This window comes from Cyanistes caeruleus, chromosome 2 (genome assembly GCF_971803275.1).
Source record: "Cyanistes caeruleus chromosome 2, bCyaCae1.hap1.1, whole genome shotgun sequence".
Taxonomy (NCBI): Eukaryota; Metazoa; Chordata; class Aves; order Passeriformes; family Paridae; genus Cyanistes; species Cyanistes caeruleus.
The window spans coordinates 107,057,643-107,080,240 of NC_141702.1; positions in this window are offsets into that span (position 1 = coordinate 107,057,643).

A 22,598-nucleotide genomic window follows, 5' to 3' on the forward strand; every position below is an offset into this window, starting at 1 on the left:
ATCTTACAGTGTCCAGGTGCCATAAAGTGCCAGTAATATGGAAAACAGGACCCATGCAAAGAAAATAGGTGGAAGGAATTATGCTGCTGACCACAATGTCAAGTTTTATTCCACATTTATACACCAAAGGAGCACTGTAGGCTCTCCCTGTTCATTAAGGGCCAAACCAAGACAGTTCATTGTATTTATGTTTATAAGCCAATGGAAATCCCAAATTCACTGTAGAGTGAATTTGCATAATGACCAAATTCAAAACTTGATCAAGAATTGTAATAGTTTAAAAGGTTCTCAACTTACAGCTACTCAGTCTCCACAGATAAACCATTTATTGCAGAAGCAGCAGCCTTCTCAAAAAATTAATATTTTTTGCCATGTACAAAATGGAAATAGTGAAGACAGTTATTATGCTGCAGCATAACACAGAAAAGAAAACAATTCCAGCTTTAAAAACACTCTACTGCTGGACTATTATTTATATTAATTGTAGTTTCCACCCTTCCTGGAATAAACTGAGAAGGAAAAAGAAATATCCAGGTGTGTTCATCTCAACTAACAATGAATTCACATACATGTGAGTGAAGAGAAGGAATGGAATGGCTCGAGATCCCTCGTTCCAAAGACAAGTTATCATTGAGAGTTCTCTGAGCTAATGTTGCACTAGAAATAACAGCTGTGCATCCATGTTTAATTTATTAAAAATCTAATTCATAATGTGTAAAACCAAACAAAAATAAGATCAATGAAATGTGTCTACTACATTTCCTGCTCATATTTCCCTTTCAGGTCTCAAATACGAAGCATTTTTCAGTCAAGTTTCCAACTGTACCCATTTCATAGATGAACTATGATACAAAAGCTATTATATTCTAGGAATTCTGTATTTCTGGTTTTCAGCCCTCATTTGAGGGCCATCTTTGAATTAAATGCACTGTCATTTTACATGGATCAATATGATATCTTATTAATCTTTTACTTTGGATGGGGAGGAGTCACGTAGAGAATGTCATCACCCTTCAATGCAGAAGAGCCAAAAGACTGGATTCAAAATTTTCAGTGTGCAAATTCAAGACCTAGATCTAACTTTCCCAAAGATTGTCCTTCTATCAAAAAGATGAATCTCAGTTTTGACTTGATCTTTTTTTCAGATCTATTTCCCCCAATCTGTATTTTTTCAGAAACAAAAGTTTTTATTGTATTTATCCTATCAATATTTTGCTGAAATTACTCAGTATAAAATTCAGTGTGTTATGTATAACAAATTAACTTTTTCCAGTGTGCACTAATTTGTATTTTTAAAACAGAAGCCATCTGTTATGAGAATTCCCCCTAAGTCTGGCTTATATTTAAGATTCTGTCCCAAACCTTCCTCGAGGACATTTAGGTTATGATTATTCTAAATAATTCTGCAACCATAACCATTCCCATCCATTCCTTCAGGACATTAAGGATCTAGCTATACCTACACATTGCACTCATTCTCCAAAAAAGTTCTTTAAATAGCCAGAAATAAAACCCTCAAATCCTAATTTGGCTCTTTCTTTCAGGGGCAGTGAGCCAGTGCTTGGGAGTAGTGACCCAGCTCCACTCAGAGACTTGTGATTGACCAAAACCACCAAGACATGTGCACAGAGTCATTAATAACAGGAAAAACTACATCAAAAATTGCTCCACCCCACTGTCAAGGTAATGGGCTTTGAAATGACACATTTCTCCTGCTCCATATGGAGAAACATCCAACTCCAGGACAAGCACAGCCCTCGAGTGAACTTGCATGTAAATAGTAGGATTTTACACTGAAATGAAGAGACATTCTGCAATAAAAGGAAGACAGAAGAGGGAAAAGGAGAGAATTGTTAACACTTCATTGTCATTTGCCATCTGGCTGAATCCAGCAAAGAAGCTTTTAATGCAATCCCAAATGTCTAAATTTAGTCAATAAAAGACAAAACTGAAGACCTCTTCGACACTGCAACCAACTTTCACAGTTGCTGATGACAGAAGACACAAACTCCCATTTTATTGTGCCAGAGAATGCAGTAAAAATTGATCATTCCAAAAGTTTGCTAATGGACTGCATATAAACATTTCCTTTATCTGAAACCAAAAAAAGTAAAATGGTTTTATGAAGATAAAAAGGAAATAAGTGGAACGTTTATAAGTGTCTTTTTTAGGTAGTTTTTTTTAAGTTTAAACTAGTGGAAATATTTTCCATGTTCAGACATTTTATGCTGGCACAAAATGATCCAGAGGGAAAGCAGCACAAAGAGAAAGAATCAGATGTTTTTTCTCCAATGCATTACTGCAATATCCTTAGGAAACAGCAAATAAAAAATCTTAGAAATAAATAAACTCTCTGAATCATCTGTATCTGTCCTGTTGCAAGAAACCATGTCACATATTATCCATGAACTTGAAAAGATCTACCTTCAGCTATTTTGAGTGTTTTGCTATCTCTGTTTCTCTTTTCAACACTTAACAGCTTCGCTCTGGAAGTAACACTTTCACTTTTAAATTTTGACACCTTACAGTGTAGTTTTTTTAAATATGAAAAGTACGGTTTATCTAAATTTCCTTGTCACTTTAAGCAGAAAGATACCGAGAATTCAGCTAAAGGTGTTGGAAGCTGGGGGCTGGAGGCAGCATTTCTTCAAAGTTTAGGATTTTGTTATGAGAAAAAATAGAATTTTTTTAGCATCCATATTCTAAAGGAACTTTTTTTTCCTCCCTCCCATTAAAAAAGAATAAAAAAGAAGAGTTGTATTTAGGACTGTCCTAGTAATGAATTATTCTCTCTAATCTGCAGAAGTACAGACAGCTTACCAGAAGTGAGATGTCAGGAACTGTATTTCTGATATGTTGGAGCAAACATAACCTACTGCATAAAACAGCACTGCTGTTGAAGAAACACTGCTAGTGATGGGAAATAGGTATTTCCAATTAATAGGAAAAAAAAGAAAAAGGAAGAAATGCTATTCCTGCTAACAGAGGCATCAGCAAGGGTTTCAGTGCATGTTGGGGTTTATTTAAAAACTTATATTTAGAGTCAAACTCTGACACTCTTTAACCAGGATGGGAAAAGACTCATTTTAAATTCATCTTCATGCCAAGAGAACATGCAAATACATACTTGAAAGGAAATGTCCTTCATGGAGAAAAACACATGGAAGTGTACTATGCACTACTCACTGAATAATTAACCAGAAATTGCAAACTTGTATTACCCCGCACAACAAATTGTAACATAACTTAAATCCTACACCTCAACAAGACTTGTGATCAGATCATGTGGCAAGGTGAAAGAGATTCATGAACTGCCCAACTATTGATATAGCCTAGAAGGAAGAGTGTTTTCCTTCATAAAAATAGAACAGAATTACAGGCATTACTGAAAAAGACGAAAAGTGCATAATCAATTGCTGATTGACTTCAATAGTACATGGGATGAGGTATTAAGAGGAAAATCTGAGAGACATCATAAAGGGACAAAAGTCTTCCTTTTTCACGAGGCTCTCACAGTCTGAGGAAAAACTAAGTCAGTAATGTCTTTGAAGCAAACCTGTCTACAGTTTCAGGAGATCTTCTCCTAAAAAAAACCTTAGGCTTAATATTACAAACCCCATGCACTAACTAAATAATCATTAGACAAAAGTTTTTCACTCTAAAAGGAGACAAGGTACTGAAAAACTGCTTGAGGTGTGGATTAATCCCTCCAGTCTCAACTACACCAAGCACAGCAAAGTCATATCAACTGATCATTGTGACAGCAGAGAGAATTAAGTGGAAACAAAGATTGTGTTAAGGACAGAAAGCCTGGCTTCAGCATCAACTTGGAAAGCAGACTCTGCCCAAGAACTTCTGACAAAGTACAAAAGAAAGTCTTGGTTTGAACCAGCCTCCAACTAGAAACAACTGGGCACATGCATGGAAGATAGAAAATGTTAGCTCACACTTTCTTTTCTTTGTAGTTGAGCACAAAACCACAGAAGAAGGGACAATGATTAAGGCATTTTCAAACAGGAATTAGAGTAAAAGTCATGGTACAAAGGAAGGTTGTGTGTCTTACATACAGCTGTTGAAAGAAAGAATCAAACAGAAAATGTTGCTAAATTCAGCCTTTCATTTTCTTCTGGGAGCAGATCACTGAAGAGAGAAAAGCTGCAGAATGTTTTATGTTTGCTTCAGCAAAAAGAAAAAGGAACAACTAACCACAGCCTGCTGAGCACAGTATCAGAAGACTGTTAGAAAACATCCAAGTTCCTTTGACACTCTTTTGATTCCCTTAGCTTATGGAGCATTTGTTATTTATGCAAATATTTCTGACAACCACCAGAAGTTAAAATACTAATAATTTCATGTCAATGTATTACCACTAGGGGTAATTTGAGCATGTCAGAAGACTGTCTTCTACTATATATTTGAATTTTAGAAGTGTTGGCATAATCAATATTTTATTCTTTTTTGCTTAGCACTAGAAGAAAATAAAAAGAAACCTGACTGTAGTTGAAAAAGTTTTCAAATGTATTCTGCCTTATATTTTTTTGATCAACTATATTCTTAATAGATTTTACTTGGGGTTAATTTCATCTGCACAAACTTTTGGCCCATAATCTCTGTTTATCATAAATCTGTTTTAACAAAAGCAACACTGAGAACAAACGTGTTTGGTCTATCATAAATTGATGCGTCTCAAAAATATACATTTCATATCTGATCATTGCATTTTTTAGAAAGTCTGAGTGCCTGAAAAACTGAGAGTTTCCTTGTGTTATGTACAAAAACCCCTGAGAATGTAAACAGTTCTCTAATGCAAATATATTTTAATGTCTCTGTGCACTTACAAGTGAAGCAATTATTCAAATCGTCTAGTTCTCCTCCATGGCAGATACAAATGCAAGTTTGCATGCAATAGCTGGCTTCTCAGGGGGAAAAAAATGGTTTTTCCACATTAAAACAATGGCAACTACACATTTTATCCAAAAAATGAATTGAAACTGCTAGCATTTTTTATTCAAGTGATAAAAATCAGAGCACAGTAGGCTCTAGAGAACAGTCAGATATCCCAAAATCTATACTCAACACCATTGATGATGAGCTCCATCCAGACACTCTTCTAAGAGCAACAGTGAGCTGATTTAACAGCACATCCATTCAGGTCTGCAGAGAAGTTCAGAGACAGCAAATCTGAGAGACATCAGTCCTGAAGCCTTGAAAAATCAGTACAGAATTAACAGCCTGATACTGCAGCAACAAGCTTATGTTACTGGGTTAACAACAACGTTTTGTCAGATCAGAGTGTTCTGTGGATATATTTTTTTCACCACCAAGTCATAATCTTTCCACTGATAGTTAAAGTTTAAAAGATTCCTCTTTCTAATTACTGCAAATATATGCTGCAGTATATTTTAAAAGTAGCCAGATCCCAGTTCACATTGATATTCCAAAAATATGCTCCCTCTGCTAAATTCTGTTGTTTGACCTCATTCCTGGAAAACTGTGCTAATAAAATTTTCACTGTAAACAGATACCAACAATTGCCAGGGAATCTAGCAAACAATAAATGGAGGTCGAATATCCTGTTATTTCAGGTTTAGCCAGAGTCATAGAGGTCATAGCACCTGTACTTCCATAATACAGCAATTATTTTGTACTCCATTTAGGGATGATGAGGGTTTTCATTCTTACTCCTCAAAACCTGTATTTTGAAGCAATTAGCTGCTCAAAGCAGGTAATGAAGTCAATAGACTACAGATCAGATTACCTGGAAATGGGAGGAGACACTTTTAAGGAGTTTCCCAATGACAGTGCAGCTCTGCACAATGCCAGCACTAAACTGTGCCTTCAAGGCAGTAATGATCCTGTCAGTGAGAAAGGAAAGAAATTCAAACTCTGCTATAGCTAGAGGACATAAAAGAGGAATGTAGAGGAAGAAAAAAAAAAAAAAGAAAGAAAAAAAGTAGCCCTTAAACATAAGAATTTTGGTCCTTACATGAGGATGAAAATGTGAAAGTTTTATGCAAAGTATATTTATATGAAACATGATTTTGATAGCCTATATGGGTAAGCAATAGCTGATGTTTCTTTAAGAGGTTTAGGACTCAAAAAGCTGGAAGGAACATTAAAACTAAAGCTGTCTGAGTGCTACATGTAATGTGCTTGAGGAAAAAAAAAGGAGAGGAAGGTTTAGTTTTTACTGAACTTTAATGAAGCTGAACACATTAAATGACTGCTAGGTGCAATCTACTGATCCAGAACCAGATGCAGAGTGTGCTGGAGTTTCCTGTCAAGTTAATGGGCTGCAGATAAGACCCATGTGAGATATGGCCTGCAATGCTGACATTATCTGTCCACTGAATGCCAGAAGTATCTACTGTAGTTTTTGTTCTTTGAACCTGTTTTCCATGCTTAGCTTCCTCTTTGCCTCTATAATGAAATACACTTAGACCATCTTCATACTAAGTCTTGTACTGACAACCACACACTTTCCCCATAAACTGTTTAAACATCAGATTTTCAGTAACAACAGAGTCACTTCTCACCCACAGTCACACATCCCATGAGAAATTCCAGAGGTTCACCAAAATTTTGTAGAGACCATTGTAGAGACCACCATGTGCTTCATGACTTAAAATAAAGTTTCAAGAGAAAAAAGTGTGCATCCTTGCAGCAACGTAGATTTTTTTCCAAAATATTAAAGTTAAACTTTGTCTGTTTGAGCGCCTCCAGGGCCTTTGTGAATAACTGACCTTTGTCAGCAAAGTTGAAATATTGGATCCACCCAGAGAGACCCAGTGGAATCTATCTAGCCTTCAGCTCTCAGACTCAACCATAAAAGATGTGATAAATGAAATTCTTTTCAGGTGGATAGTCAAGATTTCTCAGGATATTTGTGTTTTGGATAGAAGAAGGAAAAGAAAATGTCAGTTTGCAGAATACCCTTTAACAGGGACCAGATTTTTTTCTTCTTGACTACCTCACTAGACCTGCCTTTCCTGGGAATTGCAAAATAATTTCCTGGTGAATTTCCTGGTGCTTTCCAAGCTTTTTTTTCCTGTGGAGTAGATCCCTTCTAAACACACAGGATATCGCAAGGGACATTAATCCAAACCAGGCTGAGGGTGTCTTTGTCATTCAATGAGTGTGGGCAGTGGGCAGGGATCTTTCATCATATGGATGCTGAAGATTGGCTGACATTTGGGAAGTGCCTGTGGGTAGGACAAATTTAGTATTAAACATCTGTGGCATGGCTTAAGAGAGGTTTATATGAGTCAGTACACTTTGATTTGTAAAAATCTGGACCTTTGTCTTTAGGACAATCTTTTCTGAGTGAATAAGTTGCCCACATTTCTATCTAAGAATTGCTTAAATTGTCTTGTGTAGTCACAAGATGAAAATTCACAAATGAAGAAATGTATGCATAGTGATAATATAGAAATGTGCCATTTTACTATAGAGAGAGCTATAATTATATTTGCTAGACTAGTAGGTAAAACTTTAAGCAGCTTCCTCATCCTTGCAATAAGTAAGGTAATAAGGAAGGTTTGGGGTGAGGGTTTGGTTTTTTCTTTTTTGGAGAGCTGTGTTTGGCTTTTTGTTTTGTTTTGTTTTGTTTTGTTTTGTTGGGGGTTTTTTGTTTGTTTGTTTTGGTTTTTTGTTTTGTTTTTTTTTTTATTTCAGCAAGTGTCCCAGTCGCTTTTACAAAAAACCAAAGCAGAAATGCAAAACAAACAAATAATTACTTCTACCAATAACTTGCAATAGGCAATGTAAAATGCAGAAGCTGAAGAAGATGACATCTCTCCCTGCATGACCACTGAAGGATTTCTAGCGGCACCTCTCCTGTCATCATGTCATTTTTTGATTATAATGATCACTTCCTTCAAAGTTTCCTTTCCTTTCTTCCATTTTCCTCCTTTGCTTTCATTCACTCTGTGTGTTTGCACACCACCAAAAATCTGACTACCAAAGCTGGCTTCAGTTATAAAACACTGCAACTTAAGGTATTTCTATAAATATAGACAAGACCTAATGTGTTAAAAACTTGAATTTCCACAAGCATATGACAGGTTATTGTTTTCACAAAGATTTCAACAGAAGTTAAAATTTCTGGCTAAAATCAAAGCAGAAAATTATGTTTCCATATCATCTGTGGGAGTTTCTACATATCTAATTATCTTGCAGGATATGCTGCTGGTTTTTTCACTTATTTCAAATTGCTATCTTGATGTAGGATAGAAAAAGTTACTAAATCTTCATATCACTGATGTCAAATACAGAGAATGGAGAGCACTGACTGCCTTAATTTAGCATGTTTATGGAAACTCAAAGCTTTGGCAAACTTAAATACCAATATGTGAATTTATGCTCATGTTGCATTACTCCTAAGTAATACAGAAAGAATTTTACTAAGTAGCATCGGAAAGATGTAAAACATTCATATATAATTTATTCAAGTCTTTATGAGGAAAGCCGGATGGTAGAATAATTTTGAATAAATATTTTACTCATTGATTCAGCTAATTTATAAATAACAAACTTGACTTGTTAATATTTTATTCAACGCAAAATGCTAAAATCCACTGGATAAATTTTATGCAACATAATTCATATACATGTAATTGCACATCACTACTACAGCATTCAAAAGAATATTTTTCTCTGCTGATATTGAATTAGTAATGAATTAATATATCTTGATTTTCGTTGGTTTAATTTTTAACCTAATTTTCTGTGTTGGATTGGGGTATTCACCTTTTTAGTCATTTCTTACAATGAAGTGAACTCTGGCAAAGCTTCTTATATAACTATATAAACTCATATTCTTCTTATACAACTATAAAATCATGTCTTCCATAGTCAAAAATAATAGCAGCTTTGTCCAGACCTTTCCCCTAACTCAGAGAACAGCAACTGGAAATGAAAAATTAGCAAACTCCTAGCTAATGACAAAAATGTACTCAACTGTATGAACTATGAGCAATGAAGTTTACAAATTAATTAAAAATTAAAAATATCAGAGAAAAAGGTCTGCCACTTGGTGTTGGGCCAGTCAGGGATTTAAGTACAGGAAGAACATGGCAATGATGCAAACTTCCACCAAAGTGAGAATAATAAAACTGCCAAAAATAACACAAGAGGAACAAGTGCTAAGAAAATACTTTCTGTATTTGGATGTAAGTCTGATACAACCTCATTCCACAAGCTCAGAAAATATTTTCTGTTGAAGATAGCTATAAAGCTTATGATATGGATAAACATTAACAAACCAAATGGAAAATAACTCCAACAGCTGAAGATATCTGATTTTATGAAGATTGTAAAATAAATATTAAGAAACTGTTGAAACCTAAACCACTTAATGAATGTTAATATTGTGGCAACATTCACAATAAAGAAATAAGATGATACAATTAGTCAGTAAAGGCAGAGATGTTTTCAAAAGAAATACTGTCAACAAAATAATTCTCATTTCATCCTTCTGTGTTTGGGGAGTTATTTTTTTAAAGCTCGTATATATAAATGTACATACATCAGCTTTTGAATTTGATGTAGTAACACCCAATATTTATTAATATAAAGATATAGAAAGGTGCAACATCAATAGAAGACACAAAACACAAACCAAAAACCTACAAGTAACTGACTAATTCTCCGGTGTGTTTGAGTGGAGTGGCAGGACAGCTTCTACAAAGATTTCAAAGGGGCTGAGACAAGGTTTCTCACTATTTAACATTTTCATGAATGTCCTGGGCAATCAAACATTGCCTACACCAAAAATAAATGTCATTCACTTCACTTGGTATATAACTTTATTTGAGATCTTGAATGCATTTATTAGTCTATGGCCAAATATTACAAGGAGCTTTTCAATATTATGGAGGATTTTCAAAACAAGTTGTAAAACATGGCTCTTGTGTTCATTTTGGCAAGATGCCTTGGAAAGAAGGTATCATGGACATTAGTTATTGAAACTTGTCCACTAAATGTCTCTTGAAATCAGATTTTAGTAAGAACTAATTTTCCCCTTTTATTTTTGAGAAATATTTTAATAGCTGCAGATATATTTTACATTAAAAAATACCCTTTACCCTGTAATCTATAGCCATAATATTGGATTCAGGCTTAAAATATGAATTAAAAAATAAATAAAATCAAATTTCCCTGTTCTGGGGAATTAAAACATAGTTTAAACCAGACTCAGAGGAAGCTGAACCTGGGCTTTACTGGTTTCCTAGCAGTATAATTTCCTTTGCTCAAGCAGTTCTGCAGAAATTTTAACTTAAATGTTGGCACAGAAAAGAAGTTCTAAAATACTGCAAGCTATTTGAAAATTAAATTGTCCTTCTACATTCATGCATATCTTAATAGCATTATTCATTTCTTATTCACATTAGACTTCATCCTAATGCATAGGCATTAAAGCCTCAGCTGCAGTTTCAGCTCTGCTGTACACAGCTAGGTGCTGGATATAGATCATAAAGAAAGTTTCCTGCCTCGAGGGATGGGGAGGTCAGGACTTTTACCCTGCAAAGGCTCATTCAGAAGATTAGTTTCATTAGCTGTGAGAAGAGTGACAACAACATACAAGCCTGCCTAACTCATCCATCCCAAATTTTAGTTAAGGAAGTTGTCCTGATGATCTCAGTGGAGCTGCTCGTGGAATATTATAAATTTAAATGCCAGCATATGTATTTGAAAGATCGAGGTCGCAGGCATTTTGTTTCTTCCCTTTTCCACTGCACATGATTTATGCTTTTTCTAATGGTGCATTGTCAGACAAGAAGTGCTGCAAGATGAATTATTGTCCAAAGTGTCCGTCTGGTCCCCCAGGTGTGTGCTGTAATGTGAAATGCCAGCCTGGGATAATTCAACTGTGCATCTCTTACTGGCTTGTTTCTACCCTGAAAAATGAATTTGCATCGCTGTACTTGGATGTTGCCACTATTCTTCCTCTGCCTGACTCTCTGACACTTTCTTTTTCACATTCATGACCCAAGTAGAAGGCAGGACACAAGTAAAGAAACTTCTTTTCAGGTGACAATTTCAAAAGTTTAGTGTTATAGATAGAATGACACCATTTTGAATAATGTTTCTCTGAGTGCTAAATCAAGGTCTGAGAGTTTTGCATAAAATCTGGTATTCCTGGATTTATTTCCCATCATATTTGCCACACATCATTATATTACTGTGCTTCAAGTTTCTTTCTACTGTAATACTTTTTAAACAAAAACATTTGGAGAATAAACTGTCTTCAGATTACAAAATATCTTAAAGGTTTATAAAACCATTTATTTATTAGCCTCATTAAAAGTAAACCCTGGAAATTAATGTTTGATTCTTACCTTAACCTCAATTTATCACCACATTTCTTGCATAAGGAGGTTGACAAGGTTTCTTTTTACCTAATCCTATACCTTCACTATAGAATTTTCTAATGGAAGAGAAGCTTGTGATAAAAGTGCAAAAAAGGCCAAGATGCAAATCAAAATATTTAGTGTTTTGACAGACTTCTGCTCATGGAGTGTTACTTTATACCTGAATTTTTCACCTGCATTCGAAAGAAAGCGTTTTTTCAAGTGAAGGCAGTTTGTGCTGTATCAAATAGTTGTATGTGAAATGAGTAACATCCATTTCATCTTGCAGATGTAAATAGTAAACTGGAGCTTGGGAATTTCTGAGCAAAAAAGATTTCAGTTTAGTGTTCCACTTCTGGGATTATGACAGTGAAATCCCAAACCATATGTTCATATTATGTTATTCTAATACAAGTTCCTGAATTGACTTTTACTACACTGCTTGTGTTTCATAAGAGATTCAAAAGAATGTATCACTAAACTGAAGTCTAAAAATCAGTGAGTAACTATCTGTCAATATGTATACATTAATCTTTGAAATAACTGTTAAAACTTATTTGATATCAGTGAATTGAAACATCTGTCAGTATATGCTATTTGGAGATAAGAAAAAAACAAAGAAAAATAATCCAAACTTTTTCATCAGTCTCTGAAACCTGTGAAAATTCTGATTAGCAATTATTCACAGAGGTAAATTACTCAAGTGCTCCTTAAAATAAGCTGTCAACAGGAAAGGCATAGATATACTTGGCAGACTCATGGAATAGGGTTAAGACTTAAAATTAGCAGTGCAATTTATCATTCAGATTACTAAGGATGAAACAGTGAAAACAAAAATTCACAAAATTTGGCAGGGAAAGAAAAGGAACAATATAACTGTAGAAAAAAAGAAAATCACATGAGGTATTCGATCATATTTGGTGATGGTACTTGCCTAATTAAAAAAGAGAAAAATTCAATCTTCTGCTATCTTAAGTAAATAGAAGAAAAAGAGAAAATGAGATGATCTACACCATGGATATAAATAGTGTAGTACTGTAGTGATATGATTAAAACCACACATTCCTATAGTCTGATATACTGATACAGATATACACTGATACAGAGCTAGGTGCATTGCAGATATATTACCTGGAAAATTCTTCAGCACGTGTAAGAAAAATTACTTTTATTACAGAACTTGGGTTTATTTATAGGGATCTTAATTAGATTGTCAAAAAAACATCCCTCCAAAAAATAAAGCGGCTCCTTTATTTGAAAAAAGATTTTTCTCTCATCAACTTTCTCATAGCAAGTATGACCCTAGAATGCCACACCTCATTTCTGCAGAGCCATTTTTAGTGCAATTGTTGTGTTTTTGTTAAAAGCATATACTTCTGTCTGCTGTTCAGTCTTTGTTTTCACTGTCACCATTGCCAACCTTGTCTCTCTGCCGTTATTCTGAAAGGATACCAGGCTGGGGAAACCACACCACATCCACCTGTCAGCACCACTGGAGCTTTCTGCAGCTTCCAGCTTATCCTTACCTCAGGCAGCTCACCAAGGCAAACATATCAAGTCCGAATTCTTTGTACTGCTTTCCACAGCCTATTGCACTCACGGGATCAGCAGCAGGTGGTTTTCAGTAGGAAATTCAATAAAATAGTGACAGAAGGTGCTAGGGCCCACATATTCCACATCTTGTTCAGATTTTATACAAAAAGAGATTACTTCTTCATTTCATCTTGAAATTTTATTAATTCTCTAGTAAGCAGATCAAACTTTTAATTAAAACTAAAGTTATACCTCTGCTCAGTCATTTTTCACAGTAACTTCAGAGACAACCTTTTGTATAGTACAGAAAGCATTCACATATAAACACACCATGTTGTTTCATCCTGCTTCTAAAGGTAGGATGGGAAATGGACAACCATTTCAAAACCAAAATAAATTTCTCACTTCCAATATCAGCAGCAGTATTTAAACACATTGATAATATTGCACAGGATGTACAGGCCAAAAAACACTACCCTCAGTGAAATAAAACTAGAGATAATTTAAACTTTACTGAAAACCCCTTGCCTCCAGCAAATCAGCTAAATAATAAATCTAAAATTATCTGTAAAGAAGAAAATATTCTGAAGAACATACCTTCTGGTAATAAACTGTTACCACCACTTGACTATGTATGTAGTTCACTTCTGTCTGCTGTGCCACTATATCCAAAGTCTGGACAAGATAAACACAAACCACCAGAGAACATTACAGCTGAAGGTATTTTACCTTTGCAAAAGAGGTGTTTATTAGTATTGATATTTACAATTATTAATTGTAAATATCAATAACAAAATAACAAAATGACAAAAATTAATTCTTTTTTAAGTTAAATATACAATCAGAGAGCTTTGGATTTGAAGAGACTTGGAAGATCATGTCATTCCAACTTCCCTGACACGGGCAGGGACACCTTCCACTGGTTGTTCAGAGCCCCCTTCAACCCAGCCTCGAGCATTTCCAGGCATGGGGCATCCACATCTTCTCTGTTCCATAATAAAATCATTAAGTGTTTTACCAGGCCTTCCAAAGTCAGAACAGCATCTGCTTTTAATGGGCATTTTCTTTCTGTTTTCAAGAGCTTGTAATTGGATCTCGGGCACTTCAGTTCAGGTAGAGACACATTGCAGATTCTAGTCAGACATTTAATGACATGTTTTCCACAGAATATTTATTAACTTTCTATTTAATAGTTTATAACTGGAAGCATCACTGATGAATACTTTAAGTACGTTGCTATGTTTGTTGACAACCACAAGAATTTTTAACAGACACACTCAATTCCTGCAGTTAAAGAACCCTACATATATATTCCCAAGACTAGAGTGAATGTATGTGCACACATATATATGTATGAGTCAGTGAAACATTTCTGCAGGAAAATTTACTATAATTTCCTGAAAAAGAGTGCAGGCATAACACTAACTAATTTTTAACTGGAAAAGTAGACGCATGGCTGAATTCAGTGTAGACAGAGCAAATGAAACGGCTAATATGAGGATTTTGTAACATTGTCTATCAATGTAAATTATTCATATTATTTGAGATTTTGGCAAGCTTTTATGACTCAGGATGAAATTTTGCTAAGGCAGCTAGTCAATGTGTCATAAAGAAATACGTGATCTTTCACCAAGCTAAAGAATCACAAAAATCAAGCACTCTGTCTTGAAATTTCAGGTGAGCTTTGTGTCACTGCTACCAGTTATTAACAAAGAAGAGTTACACAACGAGAAAAATCCATGCTAAACAAACTGTACAGCCCTGATAATTTTGGCTCTTTTTTTTTGTCCTACCAGACACAAACATCTTCAGAAGCTTCTGGAATAATAATAACAATAAAAATAAAAATTAGTTTTAGTGCTTGAAAATCCCTCAAAATTTCACTGACAGTAAAAATAAACCCATAAAAAGTTATGAGGTCAGTATTTGGATTTTGATGCAATGATGAATGCATTAAACCACAGGAAGAAATAGTGAATAAATATACCATAAATATACCATGCCACACATCTCCCCCTTGTGGAAGGAATCCCAGCTATTATTAGCTTAGATGAATCACTAGGGCAGCTGCTCTTGCAAAAATTACCTTTCCAGAACGAGCTTGAAGATTTTTCTTCTCCTCTTTAAAGATCTCTATTTCTGGATGATTCCACATACTTGCATATTTGTTTTTGCTGGGATAAGCTACTTGCTCAAAACACTGAGTACTGAAACAAACACCATATGCTTCTTCTCAACTCCAATCCTCTGGTGATCTTTCTGTAAAAGAGAGGGTCTTCCTATGCATTTAAAATAATTCCTCAGCTGCCTCACACTGGGGAAACATTTCTTATTTCATTAAGCATAGATACTCAAAGGGAAAACAGGAGTAACAATACAGAGAACATTGATTTGGGAGAAATTCCTTTCGGGAAGGAGCTGGAGAACTCAAGTTTCATGCACATGACAGTCTAGTCCAAAACTGAAAACAATGGACACATTTCAGTAGCAAAATCCCTGGGTCAAATAATCAACTAGAAAGATGTTTCAGCATTGAGCACACTTAAAGTGGTGTTTCTCAACAATGTCATATAGGAAAAGCTATTTACACCAGAAATGCAACAACTTACTGTAGCTTTAAACTTTTGTGCCTAATACCCATGAGATCAAATATAAATCTATTCCACTTCAGAAGCTCCCAGGTTGAGGCTTAACATCGTGAATGACAACTTAGATGACTTGTTTTGGTCAGCCAACTCTTACTGCAGATGGTCTAGCAATAAAAACCTCTCAAAAACTCTGTTCCTGTCCTCAACAAAGTATTTCCCAGACTTATTTTTGATTCAAAATAATGGTGTAGAAGTCAACATCCTTATTTACTGTTCTAAACACAAAATAGGAATTGGGGAGATTTGGACTAGGTAACATCAGAATGAAAACAAAGATGTGAACCATGTCTCCTGTGTCTGAGCCCATTAAATTGTACTGCCTGGGAAGCCACTATAGAGTTTTATTCTATATTTTTTATTCACATAGGTAAAACATCATAGGAGGAGAATATCTCCTTTTCTGGAGACAACATATGTGGATGGGTGGAAATCCATTCTAGACACTAACAATTTTCAGCTTACCAACAAACTCAGAAGAATGACAATTTCACAAAATATCTTTCTAAAGTGGTATTCTGAAAAGAGAGGATATTGTGTCAGTCAGTAACAAAATTAATCACCTTCTGAATGGCCCAATGTTTATATAAGGAGAACAAGGTAGATTCAAAATGTCTGATAAACCGGATATTTTTATTTCAATATGTTCAGAATACCAGGCATGAGAATGAGGTATTAAGCAATTTCTCATTAATCATTGCAATACCACTTTGGTTATTTCAGACTACAGCTAGCTGTACAGAGAACCTGCTGGCTGAAACCTCTGGGAGCAAAAATTTCCTGTCACCATTTCTTCTGATTACCCTCAGAAAAAATCTGTAATTTCAAAACAAGCTTTTCTACTTCTGGCTCCCTTTTACATGGGAGGATTTACAGTCTTCCCAATGACTTTAAAAACTCTTGATTTATGTGGGAGGGTAATTTGATAGATATTCATTATAAACATTCTTCAAAAGTTGTAGAACATGTCTGCAAACTGACATAGGTGGACATAAACCAATGCACTGTCAAGACTGCTTAGAAAGCAGACTTTAAAGACTACCCAGTAAGGTTTTTCTGTCTTCAAATTCTGTGCACAAAAACCAGTAAACTTCCAAATAGATTTATTTATTAGCAGCTTTAATTCTCTCCTCCCATATGTTGATTCCTTCATAATTAATTGTTTAAGAATATCAGACTAAATAACAAAAGGTCAAAAGTCTTTTTGCAATCTTATTTTATCATATGCCATGATTATGTTACTACAGAACAGAGAAGGAGTTTTTTATTTTTTAATATTCAAGCTGTTTTATCTCTTGCTGACAGACTAAAATATTTTATCCTATTCAGGAAAATTTTATCTGTGGAAAAAAAAAACTTTCTTGAAAAATTACTATCTGGTGTCTTCCTGAATCACTTGTTTCAAACCTTCAGAGGCAAATACTTAAAAGTCAGAAGTTTCTTCCTTTTTACTTTTTCTAGGAAAATTAATTTACTAACACTAGTCAGCATTTCTTTCATCAGTGTGGAATTATACAGCAGCTGACCAACAGTTATGTCAAAGATCACCATTTCAACACAGAACTCTTATTCTGCTTCTGAAAAATGCACACAGTGGCAAGCACTACACCAAAAGTTGAGAGACTCTTGATTTAAACTTCCTTCCAGAGATGCAGTGAGAAATCTTAGTGAACACTGACTTTTTGGGAATGAATTGTGGCAGCAAACTGTAGCCCAAAAAAGCTATCCCTAAAACAACTGTTTTTATGACTGGTTTTATGTCATAAAAATGTCTGGGTTTATGACTCTTCTCTTTTCCTTCCTTACAGGCAAGCCTGGCAACACACCTCATCTCCCTCCATCCCTCAGGACTCTTGTAACAAACCTAGCCTTGGTGGCAAAAAGTAACTCCCCGAGATGGTAAGAGCAATTTTGTGAGGAATAATTAGGCATGTGCCCCACACATTTTTCTTGAGAAAGTATTGCAGTGGAAAAAAATAATTGAGATTGATGAGAGAGAGGCAGTTTTCTCTTGTTAGGACTTGGTTGTTTATTCTTCTCCTATCTGCATTACACGTATAGAAGGTACAAGGAGCTACGTGCACTAAGATAGAAAGGGGCAAAATGGCTAACAAAGATTTTCTTCAAGGTCTTTTATTTACCCAACTAACAGATGCCAAGTAAATTATTTTTCTTAGTGACACAATGACCTGTGTACTGCACTGTGGCATCTTCTATCCAATAACTTATTATTACCCAAAAACCTCTAGAAGATGAAGAAGGAAGAAGGAGGAAGGACAAGAGACAACACCCTAAATCCTCCAAATCCTCCATCTTGTCTTCTGTTCTTAAACTAGTTTAAACCTTTAACTTTCTCATCCAGTGACTCAAGAAAACTCTCTAGTTTACACACTTACATTTTCAGTTTCTCTACTTAACTCTAACAGTTGTCTCCATGGTGCTTTGTGAAATTCAGTGCTTTCTTGGGTGTCAGAGTTAGGCATGGCAGATAAAGGTATATATCTTGCATCTCTGACCCCAACAGAGGTAAACAAAGGCTTTGGAACTGAAGCTTAAGGGGGAAACTGCTTGGAGTTCATGTAACATGGACTTCAGCTGATCTGAAATAAGTTATAAGAAAACTGAGAATCTGGATGTGAAAGATGCCCCTTTTGCACTTCTGCCTCCTTCTAGAGGTATTCCTCCTGTGAACCGCAGTGATTCACAAACACACAGAGGACACAATATAGTTTGTCTACAGAGTGTTGACTATTCTTCCCAGATTCCAGTTGACAAAGAATTATTAATACAAGTGTGTCTCATTTCAAGTACAAATGCTACAGCCAAAATGCTGAAAGCTGCATGTGAGATCCAAGGACAGCTATTTCAGTGTGCAGGCTACGTGAAGTAAATATGCATCTCCTGAGCATGCCAGAAGTGAGAGAAGTGCCTTGACTGCAGGCCCTGTGGGGGATCCTGAGCAGTTCTGAACTCCTAGAAGGCCATTGCAAATTGAAAGTCCCCTTGGATTTCTCTGATTTACAACTCAGGCAACCATCACTGCCTTGAAGCTCTAAGAAAAAGTACACAAAATGTCTCTGGCCTGTCTCTCCTATGAGGCAAAGTGCCACTGCCCAAGTAAAACAGAGAGGAGCTGGCTTGTAGAAGGATTGATTTTGCTTCCAAATAATTAGTGAGATTAGAAATAAAAATCTCTTTTTAGAGATTTAGAGCATTTAAAAATCTCTCAGCTAACTAACCACTACAGGTTTCCTCATATAAGTTTTAGTATTATAATTTAATTCCTTACACCTTCCTTTGGTGATATCAGAAGAATGAAAATATTTCTTTTTCTTATTCAAATGGAAGCTTGCAGAGAAGATTCATGTAAGTTATATATTTTCCCCATTTTATTCTGTCAATTCTGCCTACAAAAAAAAAGAAAAAAAAAACAACAACAACAACAAAAAAAACCCCTAAACTGTGATCCTGTCCAGCTGGTATTGGAAATCTTTGACTGAAATCACCAGTGCTGCAAGTATCTCTGTAGTGAAGTATTAGAAAATCGACCGCAGGCAGAGACAAGACTGCTGCTCTAATTCTCAATATTTGAAGACCCTGCAGGATCCATCCTGCAGGTCAGAGTCACCAATAGCCATCAACAGGGCAGCACTGCGGGTTTCAGGTGCTATTCCCACTTTGGGAAGGTTTAACTCTGGGATGCCAGCCACAGCTCACAGTCCTCCCCCTCACTTCCCAAGATCAACACTCATTTCCCAGGTTGTCTGTCAAAGTGTCAGCATCCCAGGTGCCTGTGGCTGTCAGCTGCTGCACACAGCGTGACACGGGGCCAGCAGTTGCCTCTATTTAAAATAAAACAAACCCAAACATCCCTAATGTAATGAAATTGAGGTGTTTGGGCTCAGTGCTGAGTTTCTGGAGTTTATGCTTGCGGGATGGTATCCAGGGGCTGCAGAGTCTGTGGATTCCAGGGGTAGGAGGGCAGGAAAGGGCAGCAGGGCGTCTCCTGAGCCCTTCTCTGAGGTGGGCATGCCCCTGAAGGAGAAAGAGAATTCATATTTTGGAGGAGGCAGAGTTACCACAGTTACCCACACCTGTACAAATAACATAATTAAGCTAACAGACTAACGTGCCATGTGTTTGACAAGTAAACACCTCTCTTGTTTTCCTTCTTTCAGCAATTCTTTTAACAGCAGAGACAAAGACATTTCTCTTGGCACTGCTTGCCAAGTAAGATTTTTCTAGAAAATGAAGAAGTTTGAAGAAGCAGGTCCACAGTAGGATAAACCAGTGATGACTAAATTTCGCCTTAAGCCATTGTGCCATTTATTGTAAAAAATCCAGAAAAGGCTGTGTTTTAGTAACTAAAATAAATAAAATAAAATAAAGTCTGTTAAACAAATTCCCTGCTACATCTTAGCTGCTTCAGTTCACACCTTCAAATAAATTGGAGAAAAATTGCATCCAGCTGCTTTCTGACCTATTCTTCAGTAACATATCTTACCAGGAGTCAAAGAAACTGTCAAAATATGCTAAAGGGAAGAGAGGAATACCTATGTTCTACAAAATTCACAATATTTTGCTGAATGAACCAAGTATGAAAATATAATTTAATGCCACATGACATTCACTATTGGTAAACTGAAAGTACTTCACACTCAAGGAAAAGTATGAGCGTGCAAAAATTTCTGGGTTCCAAATGACCGTATTTTTTCAAGCTGAAGTATTTAAATGAAAAGCTCTGTTTAGTAAAATACTTTGGAAAAGTGAACACACCAGAAATATCTATAGTTGTCCACAGAAAACATGCTTTATAAATTTGTTTTTAGTTGAGATATCATAGAGCATCATTCCTTCTATTAAAAATAAATAAATTAATAAATAAATAAATAAATAAATTCATTTATTAAAAAGAGCCACTGTAAAAAACATCAGTGACTGGCAATAGCTATAATTACCAGCTTTGGAAAATTCCTTTTTGAAAGAATAGCTTAATGGATTTGGATTACTTGCCTCAGAAAGGTAAGGAGTAAGGTTCATGACAAAAGCATATGAAACGATAATTGGTGAAGAAGTGATAAGGGAGAAACTCTAGTTCTCTTTTCAACAGAGGAACAAGGAATCACTTAGTGAGACTGAAAAATGGGAAGTCAGGATGAAAAGAAATACTTTTCACAGAGTGCGATTTCAGGCTTTGGAAATTTACTGCCACAGCCTGCCTTTAAGGCCAAGAGTTTAGCAAAATGTCATAAAAACTTTCTTATTTAATTGGTAAGAGGAGTGTATAGATCTAAACAATGAATGTTAATACAGTTTTGGAAAAGTTACCTGTGTTCTCTAGGGGGAACACTAAACAGGAGGTATGTCCTAATCTATGTCCACAGTCTTGTATTTCTACAACATATTTGGGTTAGTATTTTGCAAGAGCCCCTTAATAAGTTTAAGTTATTGTTAAGTGTTGTATTTTTCACTATTTTTATGAAGATATGATTTTTTTCAGTAGAAAATAGAGATAAAGACGTGGTAGAAGAGAAAAGGTATGACTAAACAGCAGTTCCATGACAATTTTGAGTAGCCTAAAAGGATATTTTTGCAGTGCAAAAAAATCAGAAGGTTTTTTGGGAGTAGGGAAAAGTTTAGGAGATTTTCAGGTGTAGTATGCTCATAGAGTTTTATAGGATCTCATATGTTGCAATTTTGATTAACAGAAAATTTTTTTTTTTTTCATTTTGACAAGGTCATGGACTTCACAACTTGTCATTAACCTTATATATTGATGCAACTTGTAGCACATTCTTTCTATATTTCTTTGACACTGCAGTATGCATAAGTCAGTCTGAGAAATTCTTTCTGAAATACTTGCAAGTTTTATAAATTTTCAGATGGATTTGTTTGAACTTCACAGGCTTCCTTTATTGATTTTTACTGAACATTTTTGCAAGAAAACATTTCATACATGCTTTCTAAAATGTTCCTGAATTCCAACACTGATTTGTGATAAAATGCTGAAATATTGATCTATATTCCTGCATACACAAAATACTGGCATTCTTTTTTCTTATATTTTTGTATTCATTTATGAGAGATTTTGGCTCTCATCAAAGTTCACAGATGCTTTGACTTCTCAACATGATTGAAAAACCTCAGGAAACCTATGGAGAATCAGGATCAACATGAGGAATATTTAAGACCTGCAGGTGACCTGCTTTTCTTGACAACTAACAGAGTAAAATGCCTGTAAGAAGAATATGGTCAAAACAATGCAATCATATATTTTTAAACAAAATAAAATAGTCTAGTGTGATTTCTAACATGATTGATGCTCTCATGCTTCATTTATACTGTTTATGCCTTATTAATCATTAAATTCTACCTCAACATAGATGCATAAAATATGATTTGATGAAAAAATAAAATCTGATCAAATACCAAAATGAATTTAAATTCCTCCCATCAAGATGCTGAATTAATTTTAGATTTAATCTATGCATTCAATAAATTGATTAAAACCCAAAATTTGTTTGAATGTTGATTCATCTGGTTAAGATAGGGGAGCAATTTAACCCAAACTAATTGACAGTTATATAGAAAACAGTGAGTTCAATACTGTTGTAGCATTTTCAGCATTTTGTGTATTTAATTATTAATTAAATAAATATTGTGTATTTAATTATTTAATTCTTTTTCTTGAAACAGCAACAATCATCAGAAAAATGAGACTAGAGACATAGGTGGAATATTTTTTATGCTTAAGCATTTTTTCCTGGCATACACGTATCAGTATCACTCATTAACAGTGTATTTACTGTGGAATTGCTCACTGGAATTTTCCAGTGTTATTAAATTGTTTTATTTGACAGAAATGCTGCATTGTGTACAGGGGTGCTTTGTGGCAGGTGTGGTACTGGCACTTTGGAAATGCACATGCAGGAGCTGAATGGTTTAATGAGGAAGGAACCATTTATTCTCGAAATCTAACAAGCAAATGGTCCCTAAATCACTGCTGATGTGCCTTAGGACATGGTTTTGATGGCAGTTTTATACAATATCTGCCCTGGGTTCCACATCT